This window comes from Dendrobates tinctorius, unplaced genomic scaffold (assembly GCF_039654945.1).
Source record: "Dendrobates tinctorius isolate UK_male_01 unplaced genomic scaffold, ASM3965494v1 ptg000117l, whole genome shotgun sequence".
Taxonomy (NCBI): Eukaryota; Metazoa; Chordata; class Amphibia; order Anura; family Dendrobatidae; genus Dendrobates; species Dendrobates tinctorius.
The window spans coordinates 1,945,090-1,963,828 of record NW_027361785.1 but is presented as its reverse complement, the minus strand read 5'-3'; the positions used below and the strand labels follow the sequence as shown (position 1 = coordinate 1,963,828).

The window sequence follows — 18,739 nt, the reverse complement described above, 5'->3', positions numbered from 1 at the left end:
AGCACGGTGAGCAGCACTCGGGAGCCTGCACGATTGGACCCTTCTGAGGCGATCCATGAGGAGACCGGCACCGAGGGACACTTCGACCGCCCCAGTGCATCTGCACCTTCCCAGCCTTACCACACATTCGACCCATCTGTCCCATCCACCAGCACAGGAGCATCGTGGCCGCCTACATTACATGAAGCTGCTGGTGAGGAGATCGCTTTCCCTTTACCCCACCCTTCTGCCCCTGCCACCTCTAGTACACCTGCGGGTACTGGGCGGCAGCGGCAGAGGGGTCAGGAAAAGACTTATGCGCCAGAGTTCTTGCATCTGAATGCATCTTTCCAGAACTGTCTAAAAGTCTTGTCAGAGCAAATCTCCGCAGGCTATCAGCAGATCAACTCCAGCATTCTGGAGGTGAAGACACTTCTGCAAACCATGCATTCAGAAGCAAGAACTTCGCCAAACCACACCTTTTTCAGGTCTGTTGTGGAGCGCATGGAAACGCTCTCTCCTGCCCAGCAGATGCATGTAATGCATTCATGCCACGCTGCTCTCCAGCAAGTTACCTCCCAACCTCCTCCTCCCACCACAGTAGTTCCTCCACCTGCACCCCCTCCAGCCACTTTCCATCCTCCCCCTCCTATTACATCTACACCCCCTCCAGCCACTTTCCATCCTCCCCCTCCTATTACATCTACACCCCCTCCAGCCACTTTCCATCCTCCCCCTCCTATTACATACCATCCACCTCCCCAGCACCATCCACCTCCCCAGCACCATCCACCTCCCCAGCACCATCCACCTCCCCAGCACCAGCAACCTCCCCAGCACCAGCAACCTCCCCAGCACCAGCAACCTCCCCAGTACCTGCAAACTCCCCAGTACCAGCAACCTCACCAGTACCAGACATCTCCCCACTTCCAGCAACCTGCCCCGTACCAGACATCTCCCCACTTCCAGCAACCTGCCCCGTACCAGACATCTCCCCACTTCCAGCAACCTGCCCCGTACCAGACATCTCCACACTTCCAGCAACCTGCCCCGTACCAAACTCCTTCCCCATACAACTTGCCATCAACATCATCTGCTCCTACAGTCCCTGCCCAACCCTCCACTCCACCACCCACCACCTCTTCTGCTTCCCACATGTCCACCCATTCTGTAGTTTTTTCCACACCTTCACCTCTAACTGTTCCTTCCCCACCACGATCCCAGTCCTCTCTCCACACTCCCAGTGTCGAAGTGTCCCGCAGCCCCTACAGCAGTATTTCCACCACACACTACACAGATTTATAATGTGTGTATTTAAATAAAAATGACCAGTTTTATGGTTTCAGTTTTATAGTTTCAAAGTTTTATTAAACAAGTTTATTAAATTTTTAAAAAAGTTTACTAAAAAAAACATTTTTCAATAAAAGTTAAATTATTTTACACTGGTTGTCTGTCATTTCTTTCTGCGGCGAAAAAGGTTAAATACAGGGTATTTAAAAGGTGAAATGGTATTCAAAACTAGGTATATAACTGTGGGTAAATTTTAGCTTTTTGCCACAGTTGTGTTCCTGGTTGTGTTTGAAGCAAAGTATTTCACCTAAAAAGTTGTGTTTATTGTTGGTGATTTCCTAACAATGTACACAACTTTTGTTAAAAGGTGAAATACTTTGCATAAAACACAACCAGGTACACACCTGTGGCCTAAAGCTAAAAATAGAGACCATGACAAGATAGCCAACTTTGGTTGGCAAAGGTATATACTGTTGGTACAGAAGGTACACAAGTTTGGTTGGGCACAAATCTTTCACACTCTGTCATCCTGCCAGTGTACTCTGCCTTGAGGTGACATAAAGTATAGTGCAAAATTGTCCCTCATTACTGAAACCGTCACAGAACTTCTAGTGGTAATGTCATGGTAATCTTGCAAGGTGGTTTCTTCAGAGGTGTCCTCAATGGAAATGGGTTCCTTGCAGATAACAAAATTGTGGAGTACCACGCACGCTTTGATCACCTCGTCCACAGTTTCTGTCTTGAGGTTGATCGTAGTCAATAGGACCCGCCATTTGGCTGTCAGAATACCAAAGGTACATTCAACCATTCTTCTTGCTCTTGTGAGGCGGTAATTAAAAATGCGTTTTGGTCTTGTCAATCCTCTGCTAGAGTACGGTTTCAAAAGGTGTTCTGACAGCTGGAAGGCTTCATCCCCTACACAGACAAATGGCATAGGTGGACCAGATGTTTGCGGCAGCGGTCTAGGTGGTGGGAACTGGAAGGTGTTTCCATACAGTTTACGCCCCATGGCAGTTTGAAAACTTGAGAGTCATTGGAGCGGCCATAGGCCCCAATATCAACCGCAATAAATTTGTATTCCGCGTCAGCGATGGCCATGAGGACAATTGAAAAATATTTCTTGTAATTGAAATATTCCGATCTCGATCCAGCTGGCTTTACAATGCGGATATGTTTCCCGTCCACAGCACCCAAGCAGTTTGGAAACTGACATATCTGTTGAAACTTGTCAGCAATTTCAATCCACCTCTCTGTTGTGGGCTCTGGTAAAAACTCTTCAGCTAAGGAGTCCCACAGTGCACGGCATGTGTACTTCACAATTCCAGATATGGTGGAAATCCCGAGTCTGTACTGGAAATGCAGTGACGAAAGGGATTCTCCAGTTGCAAGAAATCTGTGGGGAATTAAAAAACAATAAATTAGTTTTAAATCACAGCATTACATACCAAAACTGACCTATAACACTTGGAGATGCAAACTACCACCAACAAGATTGCAGTGAAAGTGTGCTCTGATGCGAGCATATCCAATAAATGTGGCTTACCTTAAAGTCACCATCAGACGCTCTGCGGGTGAAACAGAGAAGCGGCAATAGGTGTCCGCTTTTCTTATGAGGTGTGCAATGCGCTCCACCAAGTAATCAAAATTCTCCATTTTCATCCTAACATATCCAAAAAATTTATCCGGGTTTCGTCGAAGGTCCATGCATAGTGTAGAATAGACCCCACGCGTCATTCTCTTGGCTGTGATGGGGTGGATCCACAAACGTCGTCTACGATGCCTGATGCGCTGCTGTCTCGCTCTCTCCTTCTCCAGAACAATCACCCTCAAACGATTCGCCTCCGCTGTAAAATCCGCCAAATTCTTCAAAATATTTCCAATGACAACATCCATCTTCGCCAGTAACTTGCTCTTCTCTCCAACCTGCACTTTCTCCTCTACAACCTGTCAAAGAAGGGCTGTAGGAACATGCTATATATAGTTTTCCAGTAGCCAATCCCGTTCGGAAGGCCACAAGGGTCAATTTTAAAAACCGGATCCGGCGTAATCCGTCGAAAAACGGATAGAAAAACGGATGAACCGGATGAGACGGATCCGGTTTTGTCTGTCAAGAAAAAGACGGATCCGGCAGAAAACCGGATCCTTCACATCCGGTTTCTACGAAACATTTGCCGGATCCGGCGTTCCGGCACGACGCCGGATCGCGCCTGACGCCGAAAACCTGATGTGTGAAAGTAGCCTTAATAAAATATTTATACCTTTTTGCACAAGATAGTACTCTGTGTGTATTCTATGCGTGATAATACAATTATCAAAAAAATAATATTTTTGGGCGTTTTTTGAACTCATTTGTACTTCTGTCTGTGTGCGATTGCCATATTTAGAAGGAAATTAATATGGGTAACTGGCATAAGCCTTAGGGTATTTGCATTCAATGTATTTTTCCATCTGGAACCCGTCTAAAAAAGGGCTTCAAAAGTACTGTGAAAAATGAACATAGTGCACAGCAACATAACATTGACATTGCATATTTTCAGTCTTTTATTACTTTTTTACCCTCTACTAAGTTAGGAAATGTGAAGTGTTAAAAAGAAGTAACATAAGCATAACTTCTGCAAGGAAGACACTCACTAGTTTACAGCAATGGTGTGCAATAAAAAATTATATTGTGGTACCATGTTAGTGTAAGCAGGTTGTGGGAAGCAGTGATGCAAGGGAGCCAGAGCAAGGGTTAACAGTAAAACAATTTAATTGAACAATATAGGTAATCCTCGCAGAGAGATCAACAGTTAAATTGAATAGAGAAATGTCAATGTAGCAACAGTCCAGTTATCAAACTTATGTCCTTAAGTTCCTCAGTCGCAGATGATCCGTTGGGGGGCCGGCCTAGTGTCCTCAGATGGGGTTCCACAACTCACGGTCCAGCTTCTGGTGACAACGGGCGGTCTCCCGTTTTATCCGTTGAGCCCCTAGTCCATTAACCTGTGCAGCTAAAGTAAAGAGAGCTGCAGAGATCCCAGTATGAAACGTGGGCTGATGCGCGCTGTCAAGCAGAGGGGACCGCAACTTAATGTCCTGCAGTTGGCTCACGTTCCCCTGCACATGCACGATCTTACCCTTAGCCAGGAACGCAGCGCTTTCCACCCTCACTGCCCCGCTGGAGTGTCCAGGAGATCTTGGCCACAATACATTGCGGTGCTGCTGCTCTGGGTGCGGAGCACACTGCTCACCCTCCTGCATTCTCCCTGTTGGCCGGAAGCTACCTGCTGCTTCATGAGCTTTCGGTTCTGTTTCCTGCATCAACACGCCCCCTCTTCCAGGGTCATGGGGCCGGTCTGGTCCCCTATTCCTTCCCCCGAGCAACATGGGACGCAGCCTCGACAGTTCCAGACCTAGCTCAATACAGCTACCCGCAGCCCAGTCTTCCTCCTTACACTAGCCAGAAAAATCTATGTAAATACTTTATGTCCAAAAATGATAAATGTATTCAATTAGTGAAACCTTTATTGGCTAACCAGAAGAATTGCTTGCAAGATTTCAGAGCACAGAGGCACAAATTTTCATTTGTAAACCATCCTGAAGAGGGAGCCTCTGTGCTCTAAAATCTTGCAAATATAATTCTTCTGGTTAGCCAATAAAGGTATCACTAATCGAATGCTTTAGTCATTTTTTGGCATAAAAGTATTTACATCAACTAATTATAGCACAAATTGCAACAAAAAAAAAAAGATATTGGCCATGGAGCCGCCACAAAAATGATGACAGGGCTACCAGCAAAGCTGGCTCAAGAAAAAGACGGACAGCTTTTTCTGAAAGTTCATTGCCTAGGAAAACATCAGCGGGTTCACTGGTGTCTTATAGACATTTTGTGCACCTTTTTTCCTTAGAGGTTTTTATTTTGCCTTCCCTTGGATCAACAATTGCACGTTATGGGTTGGACTTTATGGACCTGTCTGTGCTTTTGTATTAATCTTATCAACAATGTAGCTTTATAGCTGTTAGTTTCCTATTAGTCCTGTTAGGGAATGGACAGTTTCTGGTAGTGCTTCTGTGTTACATTCCTTACAGCTATTATCACACATGAAATAAGAAATTCTTTTATAGGAAGTAACAGATGGCATCAAAAGCATTTATTTCTGCATGGATAATTTTAGAAATATTTTACTACATTCATATTTTGCAATGTATGTATGGAATGAATTTCAATGCTCTAAGCATTACTAGGCAGCATTAAGTTTTATGACAAATACATAATATCAGATGTAAAATACCTACCCTTATTTCTTATGACGGCCGATGAGCCTAAGGGGAAACAGATAACAAATGAGTGTGAATTACTTATTCATCACTGTCAAATGATAAAATACATCCCCAATGATTCTCCAATACATGGATATTGGTCCCACTACTAGAAAAAAAACCTATGTAGATGTTGAAATTTTCTATGGAGAAAGTTTAAATACACTGCTCAAAAAAATAAAGGGAACACTTAAACAACAGAATATAACTCCAAGTAAATCAAACTTCTGTGGCAAGAAGGTTTGCTGTGTCTGTCAGCGTAGTGTCCAGAGGCTGGAGGTGCTACCAGGAGACAGGCCAGTACACCAGGAGATGTGGAGGGGGCCGTAGGAGCACAACAGCCCAGCAGGAAGACTGCTACCTCCGCCTTTGTGCAAGGAGGAACAGGAGGAGCCCTGCCAGAGCCCTGCAAAATGACCTCCAGTAGGCCACAAATGTGCATGTGGTTAGAAACCGACTCCATGAGGATGGTCTGAGGGCCCGATGTCCACAGATGGGGGTTGTGCTCACGGCCCAACACAGTGCGTGCCTCCAAAGAAATGCCACCCCACACCATTACTGACCCACTGACAAACCAGCCATGCTGAAGGATGTTGCAGGCAGCAGATCCCTCTCCACAGCGTCTCCAGACTCTGTCACGTCTGTCTCATGTGCTCAGTGTGAACCTTGGGTCCTCCCCCTGCAGGCGCCCTCCCTCTCCGCTCTCGCGCCTTCCCCTGTCTGGCTTTGCAGGGTCTCGGCATGTCAGAGGTCCGCGCATGCGCGCTCGCCCTTCCTCAGCCGCTGTGCATCCTGGGGGAACGTGACCCGGTGGCTCCGCCCCATCATGGCGGCGCCCACCGGGTATTTCTGCTTGGCGTCGGGACAGGTAAGATGCCTGTTTGTCATAGTCCGTGGCGCCTGCAATCCTTGCGCAGCGCCACCCTCGGCTATCAGGTCCCCGCGCAACCCCTGTGCTGCGCTCTGCTCTCTGTCTTGTTCCCCATCTGGAATCCTGTTCCTGTGTCTCCCTGCTATTGCCTACCTCCCTCTCCTGTTCCTCTATTTCGTCCTCCTGTGTTTCCCTGTGCCGGTTCCCCGCCTGTCCTGCTGCCTCTATAATTGCCTGCCTCCTGTGCATTACGCTCCTTCCCCTAACTTGTGCTCTGTCTTTACCCCTAGGCCCAGTCTTCCCTAATCTCATTGTGCTCATCTTCCTTTTCAGCTTTTGGTCCCGGCTCCGTCCTGATCCTTCTGACTTCCTCAGCCTGTTTCCTCCTGCCTTGGATCCACTCAATCCCTCGTACACCCTCCCGCACTCAGATCTGCTCTCCTGTATTCACCCTGGGTCGTCCCTTTGGTTCCGGCTGTCGTGGTTCCATCTCCCTTGGGCCTGCCCCTAACACTCCTTGTATAGGGGGTGGTCATCACCTGGTCCGCTCGCCCTCGGGCGCTCTGAAGCCACGACCCAGAGGGTCCACTCTCGGGTTTCTACCTAGAACCCTAAGAGAACACACAGGCCATGGACCCCGCCGGAGCCGCTGCGGCTCAAAAGGAGCTGCTGTTTTTGCGGGAGAATCAAACCCGTATCATGGCTTTCATGAAGTCCATGGATTCCCGTCTCTCTGCGCTCCAGACCTCCGACCCTGGGAACGCTTCTCAATTGGCTGGACTGCAACAAAAGCTGGCACAGCAGAGCAATTCCCAGACCCATATTCTTAGTTATATGGCCTCTATTGACGACCGCTTGCACTCCCTGCAGGCGGCCGCCGCATCTCCCGTCCCAGCTTTGGCTCCTCACCCACCGCCCCGCCTGGCTAGGCCACCTCGTTACAACGGGGACCCCAAGCTGTGTCGGGGTTTCCTGAACCAGTGCCGTCTCCACTTCGAACTCCTGCCCCAGCAATATCCCACGGAGAGGTCCAAGGTGGCTTTTATTGTCTCCCATCTCGAGGGAGACTCTTTGGCATGGGTTACCCCTCTCTGGGAGCGGGATGATCCTGTGGTCTCCCAGTTAAGTACCTTTTTCGAGTCGGTTTCTAACCATTTGTGTAGACACATGCACATTTGTGGCCTGTTGGAAGTCATTTTGCAGGGCTCTGGCAGTGCTCCTCCTGTTCCTCCTTACACAAAGGCTGAGGTAGCTGTCCTGCTGCTTGGTTGTTGCCCTCCTACGGCCCCCTCCACATCTCCTGGTGTACTAGCCTGTCTCTTGGTAGCACCTCAAGCCTCTGGACACTACGCTGACAGACACAGCAAACCTTCTTGCCACAGCTTGCATTGATGTGCCATCCCGGATTAACTGCACTACCTGAGCCACTTGTGTGGGTTGTAGAGTCCGTCTCATGCTACCACAAGTGTGAAAGCACAACCAACATTCAAAAGTGACCAAAACATCAGCCAGAAAGCATTGGTACTGAGATGTGGTCTGTGGACCCCACCTGCAGAACCACTCCTTTATTGAGGGTGTCTTGATAATTACCAATAATTTCCATCTGTTGTCTATTCCATTTGCACAACAGCATGTGAAATTGATTGTCAATCAGTGTTGCTTCCTAAGTGGTCAGTTTGATTTCACAGAAGTTTGATTTACTGTTATATTCTGTTGTTTAAGTGTTCTCTTTATTTTTTTGAGCAGTGTATATACTGCTCAAAAAAATAAAGGGAACACAAACAGCCTGTTGCAAATGTTATAGTGTTCCCTTTATTTTTTTGAGCAGTATATAATGAAGGAATAGGATTACCAAAAAGGACAATGCTTTCATAAATGCTTGAATGGTTGTTGCACAATTGTGTTATCACTGATAAGGAGTTCATTTTTCACCAAAGGGTGAACCCAGATGGCCTTCTGAGTAGGTATCAGCTCCTTTACCTAATAAGTCCTAACAGAGGAAAACTATATGTGACGACGGTGGGTGTGGACCCACAGTGCCACTGGCCGGGCTTACCCTGGAGTGACTACCTGGTGTTCACTAGAGCCTCTGATGGTGAGGATATGCTTGGGTCATTAGAGTAGTCACCAGGTTCCTCTCTAGGGTAGTCCATACCTACAGCAGCTGAAATGAGGGTCAGGTACAAATACGAGACATAAAGGACAGAGACGTGGTCAGACAGTCTGAAGTCGGGACAGGCAGCACAAGTTCAAAATACGAAGGCAGGGACAGGAGTAGAGACAAAACAAGCAAACAGACTGGGTCAGTAACAATAGAGTTAAAACACGAATGCACCTAGACAGGTAACTGGCAGTGAACAGAAACTAGGAACCTAAGTTCAGGCTTAGCTGCCTAATATATCCCTCTGCTGGCAGAGGATAGGCCAGGGAAGCAAAGCTTTGAAGGACACATGCAGAGTCTGGCCATGCCTCCCTATAGCCAGGTGAAGACTCTCCAGCCACATGAGGATGCAGCAGTGCTCGGAGTGCTGCAAGAGACAGTTCAGCATGATGGTCTGACACTGGGAGGAGTAGAGCTATGAACACAGTGAGTAGGATAGAGCTGAGAAGGCATTAGAGTTATCAGCGTGACCCTATACTTCCCAATATCCTAATATCATTTACCAATTTTTTGTGCCAGGGCCCCGAAACTGGAACCTAGGATCAAAGGTCTCTACCATGCACTTACAGTGGGTACGGAAAGTGTTAAGACCCCTTTAAATTTTTGGCTCTTTGTTTCATTGCAGCCATTTGATAAATTCAAAAAAGTTCATTTTTTTTCTCATTAATGTACACTCTGCACCCCATCTTGACTAAAAAAAACAGAAATGTAGAAATATACATCGTGTGATACAGCCCAGAGCCTTGTATCTAATGCCCATCATGGGTGATTCAGCCCAAAGCAGTGTATCTGATACACATCATCTGATACAGCCCAGAGTGGTGTATCTAATGCCCATCATGTGTGAAACAACCCAGAGCCTAGTATCTAATGTCCATCCTGTGATACAGCCCACAGCCGTGCATCTAATGCCCATAATGGATGATACAGCTCAGAACGGTGTACAGGGCTGCCATAAGGGCATGGCAGCCCTTACTGCTGTATGGTGCCCCCAGTGAGCAACAGGCTGCAAATGATGAAGGATGGGCTGCAAATGGAGAAGGGCTGTAAACAATGAAATGTGGAGGGAGGGGGACTGCACACGATGAACGGAGCTCCCGATGAAGGGGAGCTGCAAATGATGGAAGGGGGGCTTCAAATGATAATGTGAGGGAGGGAATGGGGGACTGTATATGATGAAGTGGAGAAGGGGACTGTACATGCTGAAGTGGGCGGAGGGGGAGTGCACATGAGCCCCAGAAGGAGGGGGGCTGAAAATGATAATGTGAGGGAGGGGACGGGGGACTGTACATGATGAACGGGGGCAGATGGTGGACTGCAAATGATGAATTGAGGGTAAGGGACAGGGGACAGCAATTTAATTGAAGGTGGAGGATGGGAAGAGCAAATTAGGACCTGGGAGGAGAGCAAATGATGAATTTTGAGGGTGGTGGGAGTAAATGATGTATTGAATGTTGGAGGAGAACAGTTGATAATGAATAGAGGGTGGGGAAGGGAGAGAGAAGACATGACAATGAATTGAGACAAAAGGGGCATGTAAATATAATGAATCGAGGGAGCGCAAGGCACATAGTGGAGGGCATTGAGGATGCAGTGACTGGTAATGAATTGTGGTAAAGAGTACAGTGGCTAATTAATTTATATAACGTATATACTCGCGTATAAGCCCATTTTTTAAGGCTGAAAGTCCCCCTCTCGGCTTATATGTGAGTCATATATGCCAGGGGGTCGGCGGGGGAGGGGGAGCGGGGGTGTCAGATCATACTTACCCCCCCTAGTGCGTTTCTGCAGCCTCCCTGCTTCTCCCACGGTCTTAGGCACCTTGCTTCATCGGTCACGTGGTACCTCTCAAGGAAGGAATAGCTGCCAGAGACTGTGGGAGAAGCAGGGCTGCAGAGACAGCGCCAGGAGGGGGGTAATTATATGTGATATTCACCTGTCCTCGTTCCACCACTGCGTGCCGCTCTGTCCTCCGCGTCCTCTGGCTGTGATGTTCAGGTCAGAGGGCGCGACGACGTAGTTAGTGCGCGCCGCGCCCTCTGCCTGAACAGTCACTGACAGAGGACCCGGAAGACAGAGCGGTGCGTAGCGGTGGAATGGAGACAAGTGAATATCTCAGGTGCCGGGGCCCTGAGCCAGCGGTGACACCGGCACCTGTCTCCAATAGCGCACCAGTGTCCCCGCTTGCTCAGGACACCGGCACCTGGCTCTCAGTGACGAGAGGCGAGTATGTCATTTTTTTTTATTTGCAGCAGCAGCATATGGGGCCTATTCTATGGAGCATCTTATGGGGCAGCATATGGGGCATAATCAATAGAGCATCTTATGGGGCTAATCTATGGAGCAGCATATGGGGCATAATCTATGGAGCATCTTATGGGGCATAATCTATGGAGCAGCATATGGGGCATAATCTATGGAGCAGCATATGGGGCATAATCTATGGAGCATCTTATGGGGCATAATCTATGGAGAATCTTATGGGGGCATAATCTATGGAGCATCTTATGGGGGCATAATCTATGGAGCAGCATATAGGACATAATCTATAGAGGATCTTATGGGGGCATAATCTATGGAGCATCATATGAGGTATAATCTATAGGGCAGCATATGGGACAATCTATGGAGCATTTTATGGGGCATAATCTATGGAGCATCTTATGGGGCATAATCTATGGAGCATTTTATGGGGCAGCATATGGGGCATAATCTATGGAACATCTTATGGGGTCATAGCCTTTATGGAGCAGCATATGGGGCATATTACTCTATGGAGCATCTTATGGGGCCATTATTAACCTTTGTGCAGCATTATATGGGGTGTATTTTGTATGGAGCATCTTATGGGGCCATCTTGAACTGTATGAAGCATTACAGTTGTGGCCAAAAGTATTGACACCCCTTCAATTCTGTCAGATAATACTCAGCTTCTTCCTGAAAATGATTGCAAACACAAATTCTTTGGTATTATTATCTTCATTTAATTTGTCTTAAATGAAAAAACACAAAAAGAATTCTCTTAAAGCCAAATTGGATATAATTCCACACCAAACATAAAAAAAGGGTGGACAAAAGTATTGGCACTGTTCAAAAAATCATGTGAGGCTTCTCTAGTTTGTGCAATTAACAGCACCTGTAACTTACTTGTGGCACCTAACAGGTGTTGGCAATAACTAAATCACACTTGCAGCCAGTTGACATGGATTAAAGTTGACTCAACCTCTGTCCTTGTGTGTACCACATTGAGCATGGAGAAAAGAAAGAAGACCAAAGAACTGTCTGAGGATTTGAGAAACCAAATTGTGAGGAAGCATGAGTAATCTCAAGGCTACAAGTCCATCTCCAAAGACCTGAATGTTCCTGTGTCTACCGTGCGCAGTGTCATCAAGAAGTTTAAAGCCCATGGCACTGTGGCTAACCTCCCTAGATGTGGACGGAAAAGAAAAATTGACAAGAGATTTCAACGCAGTGCGGATGTTGGATAAAGAACCTCGACTAACATCCAAACAAGTTCAAGCTGCCCTGCAGTCCGAGGGTACAACAGTGTCAACCCGTACTACCCGTCGGTGTCTGAATGAAAAGGGACTGTATGGTAGGTGACCCAGGAAGACCCCACTTCTTACCCCGAGACATAAAAAAGCCAGGCTGGAGTTTGCCAAAACTTACCTGAAAAAGCCTAAAACGTTTTGGAAGAATGTTCTCTGGTCAGATGAGACCAAAGTAGAGCTTTTTGGGCAAAGGCATCAACATAGAGTTTACAGGAGAAAAAAAGAGGCATTCAAAGAAAAAAAACACGATCCCTACAGTCAAACATGGCAGAGGTTCCCTGATGTTTTGGGGTTGCTTTGCTGCCTCTGGCACTGGACTGCTTGAACGTGTGCATGGCATTATGAAGTCTGAAGACTACCAACAAATTTTGCAGCATAATGTAGGGCCCAGTGTGAGAAAGCTGGGTCTCCCTCAGAGGTCATGGGTCTTCCAGCAGGACAATGACCAAACCACACTTCAAAAAGCACTAGAAAATGGTTTGAGAGAAAGCACTGGAGACTTCTAACGTGGCCAGCAATGAGTCCAGACCTGAATCCCATAGAACACCTCTGGAGAGATCTAAAAATGGCAGTTTGGAGAAGGCACCCTTCAAATATCAGGGACCTGGAACAGTTTGCCAAAGAAGAATGGTCTAAAATTCCAGCAGAGCATTGTAAGAAACTCATTGATGGTTACCGGAAGTGGTTGGTCGCAGTTATTTTGGCTATAGGTTGTGCAACCAAGTATTAGGCTGAGGGTGCCAATACTTTTGTCTGGCCCATTTTTGGAGTTTTGTGTGAAATGATCAATGTTTTGCTTCATTCTCTTTTGTGTTTTTTCATTTAAGACAAATTAAATGAAGATAATAATACCAAAGAATTTGTGTTTGCAATCATTTTCAGGAAGAAACTGAGTATTATCTTACAGAATTGCAGGGGTGTCAATACTTTTGGCGACAACTGTATATGGGGCTCCTGATTCAATATGGATATTCAAAAACATAACCTACTGATGTCTCAATTCATTTTACTTTTATTGGTATCTTTTTGTATTTTTGAAATTTACCAGTAGCTGCTGCATTTTCGACCCTAGGCTTATACTTGAGTCAACAAGTTTTCCCAGTTTTTTGTGGCAAAATTAGGGGGTCGGCTTATACTCGGGTCGGCTTGAACATGAGTATATACGGTATTTGTTAGGTGGGGAAAATGGCTATTTATAGTTGGTGGGGCGCAGTGGTGGATTGTAATTTATATTTGGAATGGTGGATTGCATATTAACTAATTATATATTAATGGTGGGTGTGTGGCGCCACTGAGGGTTCAATCGCCACAGAGGTACTGCACCTCCTCCTGAGGTGTGGTACCCCACCATCCAGGTAAGGTGGGGACACCTGACCACACAACAGAGTAGTGTAGCAAAGCACCCTTTGGTGGCTCCCTGCTTGGAACACGAAGAGTGCTGGGAGGTGGGTGGAGCTTAGTCAGCACCAAAAGGTTGGGAAGAGTTTAGGATTGAGTCAGTCAGCCGGTCAGTCAGTCAGTGAGGCTGACGGGGTCGGAAGGAGAGAGAAGGTCCCTGGAGAGGGATGGACGAGGGAAGTGCTGCAGCAGACCTCAGTGACCTGGGTCAGCTGGCACAGGAAAGAGACATGGATGGAAAGCCTGACTCTTTATAGGAAAGATAGATTTGAATGGAACATAAGGAGAAGAGGAGGACTGAGGATTAGGGTTAGAGCAGAACCCTTCCCAAGTTCACAGCGCAAGGCCAGGGTCCGGTCCCCGAGGTTGTATGGATACTATTGGTCCTGCAGCAGACACCGGAGGAATAGAAGTTGTCACAACTTTATTCCCACACAAGACTTGGGGGCACAACAGCAACGTGAGTGAGCCGGGACTTAGTAGCAAGGAGTCCCCGAAGCAGGCTACAGCTGTCTGCCATACAAGTAGAGTTCATAGGAACATCTGACAGGAGGAACTCCAGTGTAACTCAGTACTGAGAGTACTTCACTATAGGTGCAAAAATGGAGACGTTCAGAAAAGGCACATGTTGGCGGAGTGTTGGAACGGAGTGCTTCATCTAGCTTGGAGGTTGACTGAGCCCCTGACCCGGAGGACGTATGCGGGCACCTGCATGCACAACAGACTGTGAGTAAAGCTTTGGAACTACATGCCCTGGTGTCCTCCGCTTCTTCCTGCGCCAACACCCTTAGCACTGCTACATCTCTGTGCCTGACACTGCACCATCTACATCTCTCCCCTATCTCTTCACCTACACTGCCCTGGGACTACTACCCTACCTGTGGAGGGCCACAACATCATTGCTGCACCACACCATCTGTCCCAGAGGATCTGTCTGCAGCGTTGGCTTAACATCTTTATTGCCGAACACCACAGGTGGTGTCACGAATCATTCAATGAACATTTCCGCTATTTACAATGGGCGCCCAGGGCCACGGACCGGGTCATAGCTGCCATGACAACAACTCCCTCGTAGAGATCCGCGGGCTCGGTACCAAGTACCCCACCAGCCCAGGGAGGGCGACCCAACTGGGCGTCACGAACAGGATGACGAAGCCCGGTGCCACCGGGTTCTGTGTGCCGAAGATTTATTGGACTTAATTGTTGAGAATGTGCAAAATAGCCAAATTGATAGACTGTAAAATGGACTCTCAAAATGGCCACCGGCACGGTGAAGAAGGGTGTGACAACATGGGCGATCCTAAGAAAATAGCGCGGACTGTCCTGGGCCTCCCCTACCTTAACTTCTATGCTACAGCAACATACCCCACCCCCAGAGGGGTTCGTATACTGGCTTGGTATGGAGTAGGAAGAAGACGCCGCCCCCAGAAGGAGGAGCGAAGCCCTGTGGTGGAAAAGGAGCCCGGGAAGGGAGAAGAACGCCAGGACGCCATAACAGAGGAAGGAAGGAGGCCGGAAGAGTGTGAGGAGGTTGAGCAGAACTTCCCCGGCGCAGAAGCTGAAGGCTTCGACCCTGCTTCCAAAATGGACCGCCAGCAGCTGGAGGATGAGATTGCCAGCTGACACACCGCCTGCGGCTGAGACAAGAGGCTCTCTGGGCCCTGCGCCTCCGGCGCGCCCATGAGGGGCCTATATCACCGGTACCCGCCGTCGCTGCTACAGTTCTTTCCCAGGCAGCACCTGTGGAGCCCGCGGCTGTTGAGACACCACCGGCCAAGTCTGTCACCACCTCCACGCTGCTGGGCGCTGCCCTACCTGTGGAGGGCCACAACATCATTGCTGCACCACACCATCTGTCCCAGAGGATCTGTCTGCAGCATCGGCTAAACATCTTTATTGCCGAACACCACAGGTGGCATCACGAATCATTCAATGAACATTTCCGCTATTTACAATGGGCGCCCAGGGCCACGGACCGGGTCATAGCTGCCATGACAACAACAACCCCCTCGTAGAGATCTGTGGGCCCGGTACCGAGTACCCCACCAGCCCTGGGAGGGCGACCCAGGTGCACATCTGTATTAAGCTGTGTAGTGTAGAAGAAAGCCAAAAAGTGGAGGATGTGCTCTGGAAGCGGTGTTCTAGGTAACTATGTGTTATTTTATGCAGAGATGAGTCCTGGCTGGAAGAAATTATGGCGGTCAGCACTGCATGATAAAGAAAAGATTAAGGACTTCAGCTAGAGACATCACTGGTGAGTCAGTGTGTTAACTGTACACTGGCACTATACACTGTACACTATGTACAGAGCTCCTGTGTATAATGTCACTGGTGATCACTATATTGCCTGTACACTGCCACTACAGTTAATACATAGCTCCTGTGTATAATGTCACAGGTGATCACTGTATTACTTGTACACTGTATACATAGCTCTTGTGTATAATGTCACCGGTGATCCCTGTATTACCTGTACAGTGTCACTACAGCTCTGGCAAAAATTAAGAGACCACTGCAAAATTTTCAGTTTGTCTGATTTTTCTCTTTATAGGTATATTTCTGAGTAAAATATAAATTGCTCTTTTACTCTATAAACTACTGACAACATGTCTTCGAATTTCTCCAAGCACTAAATTTTGTATTTATTTTCAGAAAATGAGAAATGGTCAAAATAGCCAAAAAATGCAGTGCTTGCAGACCTCAAATAATGCTAAGAAAACAAGTTCATAATCATTTAGAAACAACAATACTAATGTTTTAACTCAGGAAGAGTTCAGAAATCAATATTTTGTGGAATAACCATAATTTTTAATCACAGCTTTCATGCGTCTTGGCTTGCTTTCCACCAGGCTTGTACGCCTCTCCAGGTCTCCGTCTAACCACTAGATGCCCAGGTGTTGGGCAAAGCTGAAAATTAGACTCCTCAGAGAAGATTACCGTACTCCAGTCCAGACTTGAGCCCTGCCTCTAAGAGCCTGTTACAAACTGTACTTGCCGTGCACTTCACCCCAGCTGCCATTTCTTTTGTAGGTCACTTGATGTCATTCTGCGGTTGCTGAGTGACATTCGAATAAGATGACGGTCATCCCTGTCAGTGGAGAGTCGTTTTTGCCCTCTGTCGATCTGTAGCTTTGTTGTCCCCAATGTCTGTTGCTTGACCTTGTTGTAATGGACTGCCGTCTGTCCTCTTTCATCAGTATCACTGGTATAATTGAGTATTATCTTGTGGGTATTCCTTTGTGTATGTGATGTATTTCACAAGATATTTGCTAAAGATAGGGTGCGCAGATCGCATGCAGCCGTGTGCGATAGTAGGCGGCGATGACTGGATGGGGCGGGCACTAGCCTTAGAAATTTTAAGGATAGCGGTTACATGATGCTCACTGTATCCCTCTGCTAGTAAAGCCAGAATTGAGCCCTTCTTTTCCTCCCTCAAGACTTTTCTTTTCATCTCCCTTGACATGGTTAAAAGTTATTTTTTCATTCCTATTACTTTTGGAATATTACCAGCACTTGTTTTGCCATCCAGCTTGTCCTATTGCAAGAGGATTGTGAACACCACAGCAGGGTTATTTATACTTTCCTTCATTAAATAAGATTTGTTTCAGGTGATCACATAATCAGAAGCACATTAAGTAGAATGAGGTGTACTCTGGTTGGAATTCAAGTGACACTGGAATTGAATGGCTGTCAGGGATGTAGAGAAGCTGATTTTCATAAAACTGTGCAATTGTCTCTTAATTTTTGCCAGAGCTGTATTTACGGAGTCACCAACAAAATGGCTCCGCACTGTGATCCTAAACATCATCCTTACTTATCCTTTTGAAAATGCTCATGAGGAGGGAAGCAGTGACATCACACACATGTGATCAGACCCCGCCCAGTTTTACCGCAGTCGTAATGCAAGCTAGTTGTACACTAGGTTTTTATGGCAAATGTCAGCAGCTGCTCAATAAAATTGTATTAAAGGTGAAACATTTCAAAAGTTTTAAAATTATGTTTAGGGATGAGTGGACCCATATATGTTCAGATTCATTGGGCTTGGCCGATGTAATTCAAAGTTCGGTTCAGGTATCAGAACTTGATGCAAGCATGAATCCGAACCCAATAGAAGTCAATGGGGACACAAACTTTATTGCAGTAAAATGACTGTAAAATTGTCATAGTAAGGGCCTGGGGGGCTGAAAAAGGAAGCAACATGGGGATAAGAGCAAGACCATTTCCCTGCATCAATGTGAATAGGGAAATGACTTAATATAGCATTGCATAAAAACAAATAAAAACTAATAATCTTGAACCAGGAGGAGAAGGGGGAAGTGGCCGTGTAGATGGAAGAGGCGGAGGACGAGGGAGCCAACAATGTTTGTGTTTTTTTTTGCTTTTTAGGGAAATCACTTAAAATGACATAGAATAAAAGAAATTAAAAACTATTAATGTTGAACCATGAGGCAGAGATCCAAGTCAAGGTGGACATGGCGCTGAAGGTGGAAGAAGCAGAGGAAGAGGAAGCCCACACTGTTGTTGGTTTTTATTTTCATTTGCTTTTCATGTTTGCCCCTTTTTTTTTTTTTTTTTTTTTTTTTTTTAACTTGGAGAGGCCCCAAAACATTAGAATGAACAAACTGCGGTGGAGTCTAAGGCTAGATTCACATTGTGTTAGGGGAATCCATTTAACGGATTCGTTAAATGGATGCGCTAACGCTGATGTAATTTTTTTACATCTTTTTAACCCCTAGCGCTAACGTTTGCTCTAACGCATGGTAGCATTTTGTTACCATGTGTTACCATGCGTTAGCCATACAGGTCTATCCACAGTGAACGCGTCAGTTCGCTATGCGTTAGACCTAACGCACCCTAGAACGCGTAATTTGGCATGCGTTGGAATGCGTTACTATAATGGCAGCCAATGGGTGCGTTAACGCATCTGTTACATAGTGTTAGTGCTGCTAAGTAACAGATGCGTTAAACGCATGGTCATAACGTGATGTGAACCCAGCCTAACAGTGGCTGGGTGCAGCTGATCTGCTTCTCTACTCAGTCAAAGGTATAGACATTCATTTAAATGAATGTGAGCTTGCCCACGTTGGCTGTGGAGGCGGGGCGCCTGTCTGTGATCACACTCCCTGCCATGCTAAACACATGCACCTGCAAGGCATAAAGGGCAAGCTCAGGCCTGTGTCCAATTTGGAG

At 46.8% G+C, this 18,739-nt stretch overlaps 1 protein-coding gene across 1 annotated transcript in view; it reads right to left on the bottom strand.

Moving 5' to 3' along the window:
• Positions 1 to 18,739, bottom strand: part of ECRG4 (ECRG4 augurin precursor) — a 179,718-nt gene that overhangs the window by 159,946 nt on the left and 1,033 nt on the right. The window contains exon 2 of the mRNA XM_073590477.1: positions 5,545 to 5,571. The gene's annotated coding sequence lies outside the window, so the exon portion shown is untranslated. The remainder of the gene's footprint in view (positions 1 to 5,544; positions 5,572 to 18,739) is intronic.